Source organism: Microtus ochrogaster, linkage group LG3, assembly GCF_000317375.1.
Source record: "Microtus ochrogaster isolate Prairie Vole_2 linkage group LG3, MicOch1.0, whole genome shotgun sequence".
NCBI classification, from domain to species: Eukaryota; Metazoa; Chordata; class Mammalia; order Rodentia; family Cricetidae; genus Microtus; species Microtus ochrogaster.
The window spans coordinates 24,144,914-24,164,363 of record NC_022029.1 but is presented as its reverse complement, the minus strand read 5'-3'; the positions used below and the strand labels follow the sequence as shown (position 1 = coordinate 24,164,363).

Sequence of the window (19,450 nt, the reverse complement as noted above, 5' to 3'; positions counted from 1 at the left end):
AGAGAGAGAGAGAGAGAGAGAGAGAGAGAGAGAGAGAGAGAGAGAACAAAGTAAAAGAGAAAGAGAATTTTTGTTCCTAACAAGGAAAGGTTTTGGCTTTATGTATTACTAACCAATAGCAAAAGACTTAATTTTCTAGTCAGTTTTTTCAACGTTATTTTAAAAGTATTGTCTTAATCTTACAATATCATAAACTGATTTCCAGGTGAATCCCCAAGTCCTGTGGATTTGATACCGCCAGCCTCCTCTTATAATTGTAATCATGCTTCCTGTTTCCCTTTCCTCATTAAGCAGACACTTTCCATGTTGGATCTTAACATCAAGGTTAAGCAGAACCCAAGGAGCTCTTCGCCCCCAACATCTTGAGGTTAAATGTAGCAAGTGCTCCTTTTTCAGGCCCTAATTACACTCCCGACCATGTGATTTCAGCCGGAAGTACGGTGACTCCCAAATACACTATGAGAGGCGGAAACTGAAGTTTTAACACTTTCTAAATGAATCTAAATCCTACCAGATAGAATCTGATTCATACACGAACTCTTGGGAGTCAAACCCATCGTAGTGGAATGAACTCTAATTGTTCAGAGACATGTTCCAGCCTTCAGAAAGACACCATTGGCAGTAAGATACACCACCTCCCCCTTCTTACTTCCTCAGATATTGTATTGTAATTACAGTATTGATTACCTCCCAGAGATTGGTTCCTGACACCAGTGTTGTTTGGTTAAGTCAGCCAACACTACCATGACGGATTCATTTTGTACCGATTAGAGAACAGCCCATCATAGGTCTTGGGCTTATCGCTGAATGTCTCAGATTCATGGCAGCTTCTTCATGCTAGTGTGAACTTGAATTTCCCAGACATGTTTCAGTCGAGGTGATTTTTATAATTGGGGCTGTTACTTCTCTACCAAGAAGCCCACGGAGGAAGGAGCTTTGACACCCACTTAGGTGTCTTCAGGAATCAAGGACAATTCTCTCAGCAGCTAAGCTCTTCAAGTCTCCCCAGGAAGAGCTGTCAGAAGCAGACCTTCAGCAAGAATGTGTGAAGTCAGGTTAGAGCCTCTCTTTGGAGAGCTGTGCCCAGGGACCAGTCTTTGCAGTTCAGCCCAGACTTCCCATGCTTCTCAAACAGAACTCCGCCCATCTGTAGCTATTTATGGCTTTTGTGGAGTTTCATTTCTTGTTTTACTGGGTTAGAGATTAGAGAACGCTTCTTAATTATTTGGCTGCTATAACAATCAGCACTTCCGGTGAATGGCCTCTTCTCAGATCAAGCACCTACACCTCCTGTTTCATCTGGAATTGATCTTGTGGGTAGAAAGTGCTTTTCTACCAGCGGTGATCATCTGCAGGGGAAAGAGGCTGCAAAGACAGACACTCTTGTTCTTTTAATGGTTAAATCAAAGCCTTGATTTCATATTCTTGAAATTGTTCCTTTTTTTTCGGTTTTTCAAGACAGGATTTCTCTGTAGCTTTGGAGACTGTCCTAGAACTAGCTCTTGTAGACCAGGCTGGCTTCAAACTCACAAAGATCCGTCTGCCTCTGCCTCCCGAGTGCTTGGATCAAAAGCATGTGCTAATACCACTGCCCAGTTGAAATTGTTCTTTTAATAGTTAAATCAAAGTTTTTTCTTCATATTCTTGAAGTTTGTTTTTTAATAGTTAAAACAAAGCCCTTTTTCATATTCTTGAAGTTTCTTTTGGAGGAGGATTCTGATATGTTTTCTAAATGCACATATTTTTAATCTATTCTTTAAATATACCTTTAAGTTAAGCATTCTTAAAAATCAATGAATCTCATGAAACATAGAGTGTATGATCCATCTTTTTTTATAGTCAAGGGTGTAATGGCGTGATTTCTTTGTATAAGAACATGCTAGAACTTGAGGTCCTGTCTCAGGACTGCAATAAAACAACCACAAACAAACAAACAAAAATAATGCAAGAAAAATGATAGACAAGCCTTTCCAATGTTCAAGGCATTATTCTTGGTCCTCTCCAGCTACAACATCCATTTTCATTTGCAAAAGGTCTTCCCAACATACTCTACAGATTTATATTTTTTGTATAATGGAAGCCCGGTCATCCTGTGTGGATGAAATATGTTGATTTAGGTACCTGCTCCTCTGCCAGGCCATGCCGTGGACATTACTGCACTGGAACAGTGATCTAAAATAAACCCCATCTTCCCAAAATTGCTTTAGTTATGATAATTTATTACAGCAACAGAAACATAAGTAATGCAGTTGTCATGAAAGGTGGCCAGTCATACATATGTATACACACACACACACACACACGCACACACACACACACACACACACACACACACACACACACACACACACCATGCATGCTCAAGCGGAGACACATTGTATCAATTCCTACTGATATGCAGAAACAAGGATTTTTGGACTTGGTCATAGTTGTAGGGATTTGTTTTTCTACCCCCAGGGATTGGACCGAGAGACAGAGAATAGGAACAGGAAGTTCCTATACACTCTCAAAGCCTATTCTTCGCCCGACCCAGGGATATACTTTCCCCAGTGAAGCTGTACTTCCTAAAGTGTCCAGAACTTTCCTTCTCAAACAGTTCCACCAACTTTGGATCAAGCATTCAACTGCATTAACTTCTGGGTGATATTTCTCATTCAAACCATAATGGGTGTGTATAAGTTTATCTAACTCTGTCAGAAGAAAAATGTCAACCCATAGCCAGAATGATTTATAATTTACCTTCTAGAATGTTCACTGTCAAGAAAAAATTTTACAGCTAATGATTTCAAGGAAATAAAACACATTGATTTGTGTATTTTCAGTAATAAATATAACAAAAAGAAGTGGGGCAGCCAGACTTGTGCCACTTTGCAGACGCCGCTGTCCCCTCTCACCGCTTGCTGCAGCCATGGTCAGCCCCACCGTGTTCTTCCACATCGCGGCCGATGGCGAGCCCTTGGGCCGCGTCTCCTTCGAGCTGTTTGCAGACAAAGTTCCAAAGACAGCAGAAAACTTTCGTGCTCTGAGCACTGGAGAGAAAGGATTTGGATATAAGGGTTCTTCCTTTCACAGGATTATTCCAGGTTCATGTGTCAGGGTGGTGACTTCACACGCCATAATGGCACTGGCAGTAGATCCATCTACGGAGAAAAATTTGAGGATGAGAACTTCATCCTGAAGCATACAGGTCCTGGCATCTTATCCATGGCAAATGCTGGACCAAACACAAACGGTTCTCACTTTTTTTATCTGCACCACCAAGACTGAGTGGCTGGATGGCAAACATGTGGCCTTTGGGAAGGTGAAAGAAGGCATGAACATTGTGGAAGCCATGGAGCGTTTTGGGTCCAGGAATGGCAAGACCAGCAAGAAGATCACCATTTCCAACTGGGGACAACTCTAATTCTTTTGACTTGTGGACTTCTTACCCACCAGACCATTCCTTCTGTAGCTCAGGAAAGCACCCCAGCCCCATCTGCTCACAGTACCCTGGAATCTCTGCTCTCACTGAAGTTCTTTGGGTTCCATATTTTCCTCATTCCCCTTCAAGTCTAGCTGGATTGCAGAGTTAAGTTTATGGTTATGAATAAAAACTAAGTAAGAAAAAAATATAATATACCATAATATAATATAAAATTATAATTATTATATATTCACTGAAAATTAAGGAGAATCTCATAAGCTGCATGTTCATTGTGCTTCAATGGGGTTATGTGATTATTTTTCTCTGTGTAGGGAGAGTATTGGGCTGCCACATCATAGCAACAAGAGGCACCCCAGAAACAGACACTAGTGACTGGATGGGTCTCTCTAGCAGCTGGTACCTATCACCAAGATCAACGACCCTCTGCTTGTGTCTGGTGGTGGTGGTGGGAATACACAGGTTAGATGCAGAGGCTTACATGGAAATTTGACAGGGACCATCAGCTGGCAGAGTGCTTGTCTAATGCAGACAATTGGCCGAGTTTTATCCCAAGCACCATAGAAACTGGGAATGGTAGAGGCATACCCAACATTCAAGCACAGAATGGAAGCACAGAAGGATCAGAAATCGAAAGTTGTCTTCAGATACATAGGAAATTCAAAATCAACCTGGGCTAAATAAGACCTGTCTAGGGGGTCAGTTTTATAGGCATGCCATTTCTAATGAACAAAACAGTAGTAGTACCCTTACTACTGGGGACTGATTTCCCAAAACACAGCTTTTTGTCCTGGTTTAAAACACTAACTACGGGTTTTCTTTTGTGGATCAGGCCTTGCATCTATTAAAATATCATTTGTTTACACTTGTAATGTTCAGACCATTATTAACCCATGAAACACCTTGCCTGATGTGCTGATATAACATGCAGGGTCCATAGCAACCATTACTCTTGGCAAGGGTTTTCCTTCACCAGCTTGAGTAGCATCTTCTGGACCTACAGATGCTAGACCATAGGGTTTAAACTTTTGGTTCTTTTTCAGCTTGAATCATCTTGCCCTACAACAACAGTCCATCATCTCTTTAGTGGGGAGAAGAATGCTATAACTCTAGTGAATAGCTAATATTAGTGACAACAGCCTGAGCTGCAGGGAAGGTGGAGCCTCCAGGTGCTCCCTTCCGACAACTCGTAGGAAAGAAAACCTGGTAGTAGCATGGGGTTTCCATTCACTAACCTCTCTCTCACACACACTTCTGCCTTTTAACTCTTCAATGTATTTTGTTTTACTAAGACAGAGTTTAGCATTATAAAATCTATGCAGTCAAAACATTTTCCAGAGGGTAATAAAGCAAGCAGTCCTGGGATACTATCACAGGACAAGCCATGGAACTGAGAAGACAATATTTGGGAACACTCTGGAGGTCCTGTGTGTACTAGTCCTAGCAAGGACAAATTGGTCTTGGGACCCATCATCTAAAAGAGTTCAGAAATCCTGGCACAGTGTATCACAAAGTTGTCGCACTACTTGTGGTGCTTATTCTGCCAAAGAGCAATGCTGGGTCCAGGAGCATGGATACGAAGAACTGCCCATTACCCTCTGCAGCCGCTCTGTGGGTTTCCTGACTCCCTCACTGGACACACCTAGCAGTCTGAAAGACTGGACAAACGATTTCTGTCTGTCAGCTCTCATTTCAGATACCCATGTATGATTGCTTCCATGTTTGAACTTTTAGGTAAAACACCTCAAAGGAGGCGTGCAGGGTATGTCCCAGGGGCAAGTCACCGCCTGTGTATTTTCTTACAGGGGAAATATACAAGTATACATTAATAAATGGGAGGGATGATTGCCCTCAACTAGGACAGCTTCATCTTCCTAATATTTTTATCATGCTGTGTCCATGCATACCTACTCTTGCCTGTCACTTAATTTTTTACGCATGCTTTTCTGCTGTTCCCCGATTCACTACTTTTCCAGGCTTCAATGGACCACAGAGTCTCGTAAGTCCAATATTTGCCATTTTATCTTATGTTTCCTGAATGACTCAGGTTTAATATGATTCTTCACACATTTGCTTTAATGTGACCTCGTCAAGACTTTTTCCATCTTAGTAACTGTCCTCACTGCGTTGCAGACTAACATGGAAGATGCTGTCTGTGTGTCGATTTCACAATGGAGTTCTTCCTGTGCCGCTAAGCTCCCTCTGGAAAAACAGTATAGCTTCAGTCCTACCCCACTTATAGTGCTGTTTTGAGGATTTGCAATATTCTCTGGTTTTTCAGCCAATTTTGTGGTGTTCCCATACCCACCTGGTGTACCAAACATAGCTAGAACACTTGTATTCCATGGCAAATGAGAAAAGATGACCATCCTAAAATGTCTCGTTGGGGTGCATCTACTCTCTTCCCAGGAATTAACTGTTGCATAATATTTCCAGGGCATATATAAAGAAGTGTTTGTTCACATCATGCAGAGAGGGCATTGATGGACTCAAGATGGACCTGTCCAAGTTCAGTCTGATCAACCAGAGGATTTATTGATGGTAATGGTAGGAGCACAGAAGGTCAATGTCACCTTTTTCTCTGGGAAGGCTCCTGCAGCCCACTCAGGCAGCTCTATCACTGGAGAGTCTCGCCCCAGCCAATTCTCTCCCTCATTTGTCTGTACGTAACGGAAACTCATACGCCTGGCATTTGGCTTCCAAGAACTTCCTCAGAAACTCTGTCTTGACATAAACTTTGCCACACTTTCTTTCCATTGACTCTAGCATGGGCTCCTGTTTACTTTGCCTCATGGCTAGGGCAGGGAACAGCTGCAGGGTGGTACATTAAGGATTTATGTGCCATTAAGGATCCTAGGAAAATAAGGAACTCTGGTTCAGTGGTTGTGGAGAAGATAGGAGGAAATGAATAAAATTTAACTTTGGGTTCCTTCTGAAGAGAGATTCCTTTTGAATTTCAGGAAGTTTGCTATATTAGTTTCATAGAGGCAGTGTTGGGTTCCTACAGATACTCCAGGACAAAACTGCTTCCTTCTGCTGGCTGAAAGAGTGGATGGAAGTGTCATACAGCCAATAGATCAATGTTCGCTTGTGAGTGTGAAGTAATTTTCATAAAAAGATGAGGATTTTGTTCTCTAGCGAGGTAGCAACAGACTTTGCTGTGTGCTGAAGTACTGTCGCCTGGAGACTCGGAGGAAGGATGGGTCTCAACTTGTCCCCACCAGGGACCAGATCAAGCCTTGGATGATTTCCATCAGAGCTACTTCTACAGGACTGGCTAGGAAATTAGGCTATTAAATTACAGTCCTGTGCTGGGAGGCCCACCATTCTCCTCCCTCTTCCTCCAGCCATTCTATCAAAGCCAGGCACTGTGACCATTTATCTTGCCCAACTTAAAATACCTTCTGCAGAACTAATTTCTCCCTTAGTACTTGGCGGTCTTTGTGCTCTCTGCCTTGCATCCCCAATCTCGTGTGGATCTCGGATTAATTTGCACTCGCTGGGAGTTCAACAACAAAATCAATTTCCATCGGGTCAGCCGGGGTCACCCCGGGAGCAACAGTGTGAGGGAAGAAAGAGATGATTATTATTCTGAAAGCTTGAGAGGGGGGAGACTCAGGTTCAGGGTGAGGGGAGAGGAGAGGTGCAGTCCCATGAAGGCCATAAATAATTCCTTCCAAGCCGTCAGGAACAAATAGGAAATGCTTTGTTTTTTCTACTGGTTTCCCAGATGAAAGATAAGCAGGTGAGCTGTGCCCTTGAAGGGAGGCAGATGGAACCCACAGAGGTGCTTGGGGATACTCTTGGCAGAATTGTGGTGAGTCCGCTTTATGGGCATGGGCTTTCAGGAGAAGAATATTCTATAATATTCTATAGAAAGAGCTGACATAGGATCTCAGAAAGCAGGGTAGTATTATACTTCTCTTCTTTGGTTGCTGGGCTGTACACTGAGTGAAAAGGGCACAAGCCCGCAGTTAGATGAAGACATGTTTATCATTAAATTGGGCTCATTTTTATCTGATCGTTGAGATTAAATATTCCATAATATTTCCCCCATTCTTTAAAACATTCTTTAAAATGAGGGATGTCCCAGCTCACTGTGGGTGGTGCTTTCCCTGGTCTGGTGGTCCTATATTCTATAAAAACCTCCCTGTGTCACGTGTGCGTACGTATGCACTCACACACAGATATGCATGCACACACAGACTCTCTCTGGTGTGTACCTTGCATAGCCTTTGATGGTACTCAATCCTATTGGTATAAAAATAAAGCAGCCTATGCTCATTGCCTTCCACTCCTCTCTGTTTCTCAGTTCAAGACACGCAGGTTCCTGGCCATGTAGAGAAATATCCTCGATATTGGTGAAAAGAAGAACCAAGAAGAGGGAAGAGCTGAGGAATTTGCTGTGTGCAACGCAAACGTATCCTATACTGAGAGAACAGCTGTGCATTTGCCATGCACAAAGGACAGCGGGTGTGGCTGTGGTTTGCTTGTAACTGCCACGAGCATGCTGGGGGATGGGTGTGGTGCTGTGGCTTTAATAGCAGAGATAAAAGTCCATCCTGGTGGGGCTGGGGAGATGTCTCTGTGGTTAAGACCAACGAGTACACAGATACACATGCCGACAAAATGTTCATACATGTCCAATCGAAGAGTTTTTCGTTAAAACCCATCCTGGACAAGGTAGATAAAAAGGGATTTGCTATCGTTGTGTATTGGAAGTGCTCAAGAAAAACATCTCCAGATAGAAAGCTCAGCACCATCTTTCATGATGACACACAGTGCACAGCCCTGTCAGGACCCTGCTGATCTTGCTCTAAGTCAAGGTATTATCCTGGAGATGCTAAAACATATCTGGCCTCTCCAAAGCACACTGATGGAGCAGGCACCTCACATCCCACCTGCACCTCCTGGAGACCCAGATACCAGGGAATTATGATGGAGTGAACTCTCTGTGCAAGGAGATGCTGAGCTCTTTTTTAAACCAAGCCAGAAAGTGCAGCATCAGCTTTCCAGCCTCTTCTCCCCCAAGAAGGGACTGTATCAAATAAGCACTCCATCTGCTGCCATGGTTACCATCTCTATTCTCATGGGGCAGATGCAATCTAGAGAAGACTCACATATAGCAAGTGCACTGTATAGCATGTAGATTATAGGACTGTGATTTGAGTGCTGCCCCCAAGCCAGGACCCACTGCTGCATTCTGCTGGTCGTTCAGCCTGTGGCAGCTCCCTGGCAGCTTGCAGTCCTGGAGATGGATGCAGAGCACAACTGTATTAGAGCAGAGGGAGGCATCACTCCTGACCGGAAGATGGAAAGACTTATTAAGAATCACAAGATTTGTCAGGTGCTAGTGGTGTACACCTTTAATCCCATCACTCAGAGTAGGCAGAGGCAGGTGGATTTTGAGTTCAAGGCCAGCCTGGTCTACCTAGTGAGTCCCAGGACAGCCAAGGCTATACAGGGAAACCCTGTTTTGAAAAACAAAACAAACAAACAAAGAACAAACAAGCCAAAAAAGTTTTTTTTTTCAGGGCACTGTCAATGCAAACTTCTTGTGTGACATTTAAGTAGGACATCAACAAGGGAAAGGGCATCTATGCTCAGTCTGTTTTCTGTCAACTTGGAACAGCTAAAGTCATTCTTTGAGGAGAGAACCTCAGTTAGGAAAATGTCTCCTTAAGATCCAGTTGTAGGCAAGTTTGTAGGGTGTTTTTGTAATTAATGATGAATACAGGAAGGCCCAGCTCACTGTGGGTGGTGCTTTCTCTGGTCTGGTGGTCCTATGTTCTTTAAAAAAGCAAGCTGAACAAGCTATGAGGAGCAAGCCTCTCCTCCATGACTTTTGCATCAGCTCCTGCCTCCAGGTTTCTGCCCTGCTTGAGTTCCTGTCCTGGCTTCCTTCAGTGATGGACTGCAATGTAGAAGTGTGAACCAAATAAACCCTTTCTTCCCCAAGTTGTTTATGGTCACAGTACTTCATCACAACAATGGTGACCTTCACTAAGACTGCGGCTTCAAAGAAAAAATAATTGAGTGAAGACACTTAGGCAAATAATCATGATGGTGTCCAAATACATTTAAGCAAAGGTAGACAAGGAGGCTGAGCAGGAAGTGGGGAGAAGGGTGTGGTTCTACCCTGTTGGACTGGGCAGTCTCAACTTCTGAGCCTTAGACTCCCACTGGGCTCAGCTCTGTTCTTCAGAAAAATGAATCCCTTTGTACACATTGGTAATTCAAAAAGTAGTTCCATTAATCATTCACTCACAACACAGATGGGCTACTGAGCCAGTTAACGCAACCTGGTGTTTTTAGTCACAGAGCCAAGGATTGAACCCAGGCCTTGCCATGCGAGGTGGGCCCTGTACTACAGAGCTATAGCTCCAGTCCCTGGGTTTGTTTGTATTTGACCTTTACATTTGGAATATGTGACAGAAAGGAACAGTGGGACCCAAATCGATCTTGATCTCAGTGGAAATGAGCAGTGGTCTGCTTCACATACCATAGTTACATTCTATAGACACCGAAGTGTACATAGAGAGCAGAGAACCATTCGAAACTGGAAAAAGCAAAAGTGAATCAATTAAAAGTGGGACATAAATACACATAAATATGCTGGCAAATTCCTTCGTAAAAATAACTAAAGGTTTTTAATTAGCCCTGTGTTTGGGGAGTCAAAAATCCTCTGCCATACAGTCCTTCTGGATGTGCTCACACTTGGCTAACGTGGCAGAATAGTGTTCTAGTATGAGGTTAAGAAGGAGGGGGAACTTGTGGGGGGAGTGAGGTCCATTCCCTAAGAAGTTAGCCTCAGAGGCAAGGTTCCAAGAACCAAATTGCTGTTCTCAGGAACAGAGAATATGCCCAAGCAACCCTTACAGTAATGCCATCTCTAGAGGAAAAAGACACAACGCTAGTTTGGATATTCATGTTAGGCTCAAGGGGCTTGTGATAAATGTGTTAGGTACTATCTGAGTTAGGCTTTCTAGTGCTTCTTTCAAACACCATGACCAACAGCAACTTGTGGAGGAAATGGTTTATTTCAGTTTATAGTTTCAGGTCATAGTCTATCCCTGGGTAAATTCCAGGCAGCAATCTGGAGGCAAGAACTGATTCAGAGACCATGAAGGGATGCTTCATGCTGACTTGCTCATTTCTGGCTTCCTTGGCTTGCTTTCTTATAGATCTCAGAACCACCAGCCATGGATTGGCCCCACCCAGAGTGGACTGGGCCTTCCCCATCAATCTCTACTAAAGATAATGACCCACAGACCAATTTTATGGAGGCATTTTCTCTAGTGAGAGCCCCTTTCTCAATCAGGCTAGTGTCAAATTGACAAAACAACAAGAAAAAGCAACAAAACCCCAAATCTTATGAGCACCAGAACAGAATTGATGATAAAGCTTGGAATACTTAACACATACTTAACAAATGCTCCAAACCAACCATGTGCTAATTACTCTAGGTAATGGTGGATTAAAACCTGGTGCATAAAGTATATAGAAGAGTCAGAAATCGCTTGTCAGAAAACACTACAGGCAGGTCCTCAGGACCTACTTTGGAGATGCACCTCTGAGCCCCACCAAAAGATGACAATTTAAATCAGAGAAGGATTCCATGGTCACTCACAGACATGGTGACAGTTGGCCTCACAGAGTGACTCACCTGAGTAACTTCATGACGATCTGCGGTCTTTGCAGTCACCATCACACATTAGTGACAAGATAGCATCACTGTCTCCAGTAGCCTCGCTGCTCTCTAAGGAGCCGTGCAAGTCTGAGCCTTGCTCACCATGATGGATGACGATAGGGGAAATCAGGGGGCTGGAATAGTTCCCTATCGTGGGAAGACCAGGCTTCTGGGGAGCGGACCGGAGGCACCGGTGGTCTCAGGAGGAACTTGTATAAATAAGAGATATAAAGGGAAGAGTTTCCGGGGCCAGAGGGATGGCGTGGTGTGTAAGGTGCTTGGAGTACAAGGCGGACGGTGTGAAGTCAGTGCCTGGATGTTACTGTGGGAAGAGAAATCTGATTCTCGAAAGATTGTCCTCTGACCTCCAAGTTCTGTTGCACATATATACCTCTGTGTGTGTGTCACACACATAAAATGATAATTAAAATATCAAAAAAGAGTTTACTATGACAAATTCTTATGTTCTTCCTTGCTTTGATGGACTATTCATTGATGCTATAGTCCCTTTTCTTCTGGTTCTAAGGAAAACAATCACAGGATATCCATTGTGGGTCTTTACTCATCTCTGGTCTGGGTCGTCACTCTTCTCTGATCTGAGTCTCCCTTTACCCTTATTGCTTTCTGTTATTGCAAACAAAGGACCAAGCTGATCAGTGGGTTCATGGTGTCGTTATTCTCTCTCCCTAAAATTTCCTGGTCTACTGGCAACAAATCAAGGACTCTGTCATCCCTGTTCTGATAAAGGCAACAGGCATGAAACCCAACAATAAAAGAAAAAAAGATCATAGTTTTAGTTCCTAAATTGCTTGCAAGTCTTCATTTTATATATTTCTTAAAAATGGTATATTGTAAAACATAAGACTTACAAGCAAAGATTTAATTATTTTTATACATTTATGGTCATTCAGCAATAGAAGCAGGTAATAAAGTATACATTTTTATGTATGTTATTCTATCATTCTATCATCAACACAAAAATATTGTTGAAAAGTAGTGAAAAGAAAGTTTTCTGAGAAGGCAAGTGTTCGAGCATATCAGTACATGTGTCTACACCCAGGATTTTCACGTAGACCATAGGACAAGCTATCATCACTTTGATCAATCATGACAATTAAAATATGCATGTGAGTTACTAAATTGTAAGTTATAATTTTCCTTTCTCTGTCATTTAGGACTTTTGCTGTAACATAATACACAGTTTTTATAAGAGAAGGTTGGACACTCTAAACCAAATGACACTGAGCAAGATCTGACACTGTGATCTTGGGATCATCTCCAGTATTCTAAGGTGCACAAGGACGTGCAGGACAGCTCATTCAGTCCAGTGAGATGGCCATGTCTTCCCAGCTGGATGTGAGCACTCGACACTCAGCCAGGGGTAACTGCCATGGCTCTTGATCAATGAAAACACACTGCAAGGTTCACTGACATTGTCTGTCTGTATAGAACCAAATTAAACCAAGTTTTTATGCAATAGCTGCGCTATGGCTTCCTAAAAAATGCATTTTGCTACTGCAGGAACACATGGACAATTAGTAGATATGCTTGGTTTAAAATTTTAATACGCTTGTTCAGCTAAAATATTGTTTTGTATTGCCTTGTGTATTTTCCATGGACAGTTTCTTTTTGGGGCATCTATTGTTTGGAAAGGCTGATTGGCACATCTACAGTGAAAACTGTGCAAATGGGAACAAAATTATTTCTTGGATTTGCTTGAATTTGAAGAGGTGACCCCTAAAGCAGATAAGGAGAAGTAACTTTGATTTTTAAAAGGACAGTGCGGAAAACAGAGGAAGCCTTTAACAGTCATGCTCAAACTGCCTAGGCCCATTTCATAGGCCAGCCCTTAGGTAGGCGGAGAAAACAGAACAGGATGCTGGGAGAAAGAAGTTGAGTCAGTGAGTCGCCATGATTGTCCCACTGCAGACAGATGCAGGTTAAGATCATTCCTGGTAAGCCAGCTTGTGGGCCACACAGATTAATAGAAATGGGTTAGATCAATATGTAAGAGCTAGCCAATAAGAGGCTGGAACTATTGGGGCCAGGCAGTGTTTAAAGGAATGCAGTTTCCGTGTAATTATTTCGGGGCATAAGCTAAACTGGCAGTGTGGGCGGCTGGGTGCCTGGGGACGCAGCTCCACCGCTCTTATTTCAACACAGGGAAATGGTGCAGCAGGAAAGGGCTGGAGGAGAAGAGGCTGTCAATGCCCTCAGCCTGCTAACTCCCCAAAGTTATCATTCAGAAACCAAATGGAAAGACTTAGATTTTGCGATGAACAGACACAATCTGTTTTGTGGATAAGATGCCAAGATGTGAAATACTAAAATGTGTGCATTACATCACCTAATGGTGTCATTTAAATCTCGCCCGGGTAGCATCTTTAAATGCACATGAAAAAAAAAAAAAAAACAAAAAACAAAGCAAAGCTGGAGATAAAGAGTCCAAAAAAATCTCCTGTGTTCATCTCTAATCCTTACGATGCATATTAGAACCAGCATAGGGGGAAGGAAGGAGTCCCTTTGGGAGTGTGTGATAACATTAAGATATGTGCTATGGTATGAAAAAACAATTGTCCTTAAAAGGGGAAGTTTTTTTTTTCCTGCCCAGATCTGGCATCAGAAGTTACAGGGGTAAATATGTCACTAGCATTTAGATTGGTGCTAAGGTTATACAACATGGGTTCTGGGCAATGAGGTCAGGACATTGGTGGAAGGGATCTGGACAAAGCCAGGTAGGTGGCATTCTGCTCTCAAGACATCACTTGAGCACTGGGTAAGATGGTGGCATCTGGAGCTGGCTTCTTTCTTGGGTCCAAGTAGCTTAGATGAAGGGGAAGATAAAAATCTGACAAGTAAGCATTAAGGATTACTTTGGCTGGTAAAGCAAGTTATCCAAATATTAAGTCAACCTGATGGGTTGCTATGATGATGGTAGAGGGCTGCTATGGTGATGGGGTTACTATGAAGATGATGATGGGGTTTGCTATGACAATGGTTCGGGGTTGCTATGATGATGGTGTTGGTATGCTGTGATGATGATGATGGAGTTGCTATGATGATGGCTGGGTTTTGCTATGATGGTGATGGTGGGTTACTATGATGGTGGTGGTAGATTGCTATGATGATGGTTGGGTGATGTTGTTGCTGGGTTGTTGTGATAATGATGGTGGGTTTCTGTAATGATGATGGAGTTGCTATGATGATGGTTGGGGTTTTCTATGATGGTGATGGCAGGTTACCTTGATGGTGGTAGTGGGTTGCTCTGATGATGGTGTTGGGTTGCTTTGATGATGGTTGGGAGTTGCTATGACTATGGTAGTGTGTTACTATGATGATGGTAGTGGATTGCTATGATGATGGTTTGGTGATGATGCTGGTGGGTTGTTATGATGATGATGGTGGGTTCCTGTAATGATGATGGGGTTGCTATGATGATGGTTGGGATTTGCTATGATGATGGTAGTGGGTTGCTAGGATGATGGTAGGTTGCTTTGATGACAGTTGTGTCTTTCTATGATGATGGTATTGGGGTGCTGTGATAATTATGGAATTACTATGATGATGGTATTAGGCTACTATGATGATGGTGGGGTGTTACTATGATGATGTCTGAGAGTGTGTTTGGTTTCATGGTAGAAGCTGAACTCAGATTAAAGGACTGTCTGAGTCCACTCAGGTTTCTATAGCAAAACTATATCATATATATATAATTTACATCTTAAACACAGTAATGTATGAACAATTAATTTATTGTTCAGAATCCTGGACCCTGAGATGTCCAAGATTGTGGCCTCCTCTCTAGACAGGTATCACCACCTCAGAGATGATATCTCTTCATCAAAATGAGCATGGAGGGCTTTTCATATTCATAACCATGCTTGTGAGAATATTTTTTGTCCATGTATGTAAAATCAGTAACATATCTATTTGCTTTCCATCCTCAGGCAGCATCTTCAGGACCTTGTTAAATAATAAATATGCTAATGGATTATTAATGAGAAACATACACATTACCTTGCTAATAGTGCACTCACCTGTTTTATAATATTATCATTATCTAATCAGGCATGAATCAGGCTGCTGAAACTTATAAAATAGTAGTTTAATATTTTTGGCATCAGTGGAAATATATTACACGTTTGGAGTCATTTATTGATGACTTAAATAATTAGCACCTGAAACGGGGGACCTTCAAGGTAAATTGCCATTTCAAGGACATTTGAAGAAATTAGGAATTGAGAAATGACATAAATACAACAGATGTTTAACATTACTTTACCTATGCAGATAAATTGACCTAGAATTGTAGAGTTGGTGTAAGCCCAGAGGAAGCAGCAGCAAGATCAAAGCATCGGAGGCTGCCCTTAGTTCCTTTCTGTGTATGTCACATTTTGGCGAGACAAGATGGGCTCAAGGAAACGATGACTTGGAAAACAATGATGGGAAGAGCTTCCCGGCTGGACTCAGCCTCCCAAGCGCTGGCAAAGGCAATTTCTTCTCAAGCCCAGGCAGTAGGAAATCAAACAATTACCCGATGATCCGCAGGTTCTCATTAGATTTCCCAGTCAAGTGTCAGGCGAACAGCATCTCCCAGAGCTTCTGCACAACAGTCCTTAAAATGCAGGGCAAAAACCCGCCCAGTATTATTCATGCGAATGAGAAAATCTTATAGTTAAGGCAAACACTTGGATGGCCCCTGCCTGACAGCAAGCTAAAGACCTGGGTCAGAGATCTCCCACACTGAAAGAGAGGAACTGTGTAGTCTAAATGAATGAATAATGAGACTACAACTCATGTCTAGACTCACAAGTTCCACCCAGCAGGAGGCAGGCCACAAAACTAAGGTGGCCTTCCTGGAGCAAGCATTATACTCTCTGCAAATGGGAGAGCTCTCCCAGGGTAGCCTTCCAGGGCACAAAGTCCATGACCCCACCCATATTTGACCAAAAGCACACATCTTCAGTTAAACCCAGGAGTGGCCAAGGAAAACTCACTGGGAGTCAGCCCTGGCCTTTGGCAGCTCTTGTGCTGAAGGTTTTCTCATTACTTTAGACTGAGGTCCTTTTTCCTGAAACTCCTCTGCTCTCTGAGCATGACTCCCCTGGGCATGCTTGTTCCTGCCCCATCAAATTCCTTGATTAGAACTGTCAGCTCAGTGATCAGAAAAGTACGAGGCGAGGAAGCTTTGCTCTTTGCTTGCAGAGAAAGCACTAGAGAGCCTAGGCGTGGATCTGGTACAAGGACAGGGGGACACATCAGGCATCCTGCCATGAGGGGAGGTGTGTGTGGACTAGGGAAGAACTTGCAGGGCCATTAGACATCGCTTGCTGCCTTCTTTCTGTAGATGTCACAAAAGGGAACTCTCTTTCATTGTAAGTGGGTGTGTCTGTGAACAGGGCTTTGCCATAGGCCTAAGAGAGTAGCTGTGGATTAGGAATAGGCATTTTTCTTACTGAAAACCTTTTCCAGTCTTCAAATCTTGAGCGTGTGGTCGGGTGTGATGACATCTTCAAGCCCCCATTGTAAGATGACATCAAAGGGAAGAAGGTGGGGAAGAAAGCCAGCTTCCAAATGACTCCCTGTAGGAAGTTGTGTTGCTCCGTTCTTAATCAAATCTACAGTAAATGAGAAACTATTGATTTATCAATGGCTTAGGGTTCTGAAGGCCCCTTGTGGCATCTTAATCCTCCTACCACACACCATTCTCCACTGATGGGCTATACCCCACTGGGCAGGCTTATGAAGTTTTATACATGTCATTAAAGGCATCATATTAATACTAATTTACCTTCTGTGATTTTTCTCAGTAAGTTTTATGATGTGTATGTGTATGCATATGTGTTTGTGTGTATATGTTTATGTCTGTCTGTATACACATATATATGTGTGTGTGTGTGTATGTATGCATGTGCATATGTATCCTTGTCTCTGTATATGTATTTATATCTAGGTTGTAGGTATGTCGTGTTAGTGTGAATGTGGATATGTGAGTGTATTGAGTGGTTATGTATGTATGTGTGTAAGTGTATGTATATGTATGTGTATGTTTATTTCTGTCTGTGTCTAGATATTTGTATATCTGTTTATATGTGTGTTTACACACGGATATGAGAGTTTATGTGTGTATGTATGTAGATGTTAAAATATAAGTTAAATGTCTTTCTTTTTGCATCATTCTTAAAGGCTTTTGGCTTCTATGCAAGCTTCTTTTTCTCTATTCTGTGATCTTTAGAGTATTAATGTTTTCATGAAATGAGAAATCTATTTTAAAACAATTTTTTACCATCACTTTTTAATAAACACTGTGCTGAGCCTCACTTTCTGATGTGAACGTAATGTTGAGAAAGATGCATTTGTGTCTCGAAACCTCATGCAGATATATGCACGTGCATAATTGTAAATGGTATTTTCACCTCTCTAGCTGCTCTTTCTCTACAGCGTAATTCATGTGCACAGTGTTTTCTTTCTTTAGGAGCCTGCGAGACTGCTGGCGGAGGGCACCAAAACACTAAGATTACCTTTTTTATCCTCCAGGGAAGAAAGTAATCAATTATTTAAAAGCAGCTATTCCAGAGAATGTTAGAGTTACAAATTCCAAGAATCAGGCACAGATGGCCTGAGGAATCCTGTCTAACAGATTGCAGGTCACAGCAAAGCCGCTTACTCAGGTGTAACAGAGACTGTGATCTGGGTTTGTGAGTTCTAGAAAGAGCCATGAAGTATTCCAGCAAATAACACCAGCTGGGATAAGCAACTCATTACCTCTCAATAGCGCTACCACCAATCGGGGACCAAATCTTCAGCTCGCTGCTTTTGGGTGGTGCTTGGTACACAGCCCTTGATTAAATAATTGGCTAGACCCGCACAGGAGCACAGCGCTTTGAGAACGTATTTTCTAATTTCAGCGACGCTGTTGGTAGGGGCCTTGCCCATCATGCATAAAGCCTTGGGTTTGATTCCTAGCCATGTATAAACAAGGCAGGGTACATACCTGTAATCCCAGCATTAGAGACAGAGGTAGGAGGGTGTCTTAGAGTTTCCACCGCTGTGAAGAGACACCATGACCGTGGTAATTCTTATAAAGGAACAACGTGTAATTGGGTGGCTTACAGTTTCAGAGATATAGTCCGTTGTCATCTTGGCGTGACATGGTGGCATGCAGGGAGACATGGTGTTGGAGAAGGAGCTAGGAGTCCTATATCTTGACCCACATGCAACAAAAAGTGGTCTAAGCTAGGCATAGCTTGAGTGTAGGCAACATCAAAACCTGGGCCACAGGGACACACTTCCTCCAACAAGTCCACCCCTACTTCAATAAAGGAGGAAAGGGTTTATTTGGTTAACACTTCCAGTATTGAAGAAAGTCAGGGAAGGAACTCCAGCAGGACAGGAACCAGGAGACAGGAGCTGATGCCCAGGTCATGGAGAGGTGCTGCTTACTGGTTTGCTCCCCATAGCTTGCTCAGCCTGATTTCTTATAGAGCCCAGGGCCACCATCCCAGAAATGGCACCACCCACAATGGGCTGGTCCCTCCCCCATCAATCACTAATTAAGAAAATGCCTGGAGTTGGATTTTTTTCTCAGTTGAGGCTCTGACCTCTCAAATGACTTAAGCTTGTGTCAAGTTGACATAAAACTAGCCAGGGCAGTGAGTTTATGGCTAACCTAAGCTACATGCTTTGCCTCAAAAAAGCAAGTGTCTATGGAAAGAAATGTCTATCACTGGGATAACAAGGCTTTAAAATGGACCTCTGGCTTCTTTGTGTCTGAGCTAATATCACATCAGCAGCTCTTCCCTATCAACCCTATAGGGACTAACCTTGGTGTGACTTTCCAGCAGCAGGGTGGCTTTATGGAGAGCACCCTGTGACGTCACACAGCCCCACACTCACGAACACTTGGTGCTACCTGTGAATCCTTAACAATTCTACCTTTGGGTTTGTGTAATCCAAAACCATTTGATCACACAGGAATGTGCCTAGAGGAGGTAGACTGTGTGTGTAGGTGCCCTTTGTGTCTTGCCCTAGGCTTGCTTTGTCTGAGATGCCACCATAATCATGGGGTTCAGAGGAACCTGTCTTTGTCCTGGTATCTGTGGAAGGAGCATGGTCTGCACAGCCCAGGGGGTGTTGAGTCGGTAGAGGTTTCCCAAAAGCCAAAGGAGGTCAGTCCCACAGTCCGAAGGGAAAAAAAAAAAACAAAACATCGTCCAGTAACCTGTCACACATTTTGTCACTCTCATAGTAAGCCAGCTGTTTGTAACTGATGGGTTAAAGAAAGCAGAGTCGGGGTTGGGAAACCTCAGCCCTTCTCTGTCCTGGTTTTTTTTGTTTTT

At 42.9% G+C, this 19,450-nt stretch overlaps 1 pseudogene; it reads left to right on the top strand.

Moving 5' to 3' along the window:
• Positions 1-2,905: 2,905 nt before the first annotated feature.
• Positions 2,906-3,418, top strand: LOC101993742 (annotated as a pseudogene).
• Positions 3,419-19,450: the final 16,032 nt, after the last annotated feature.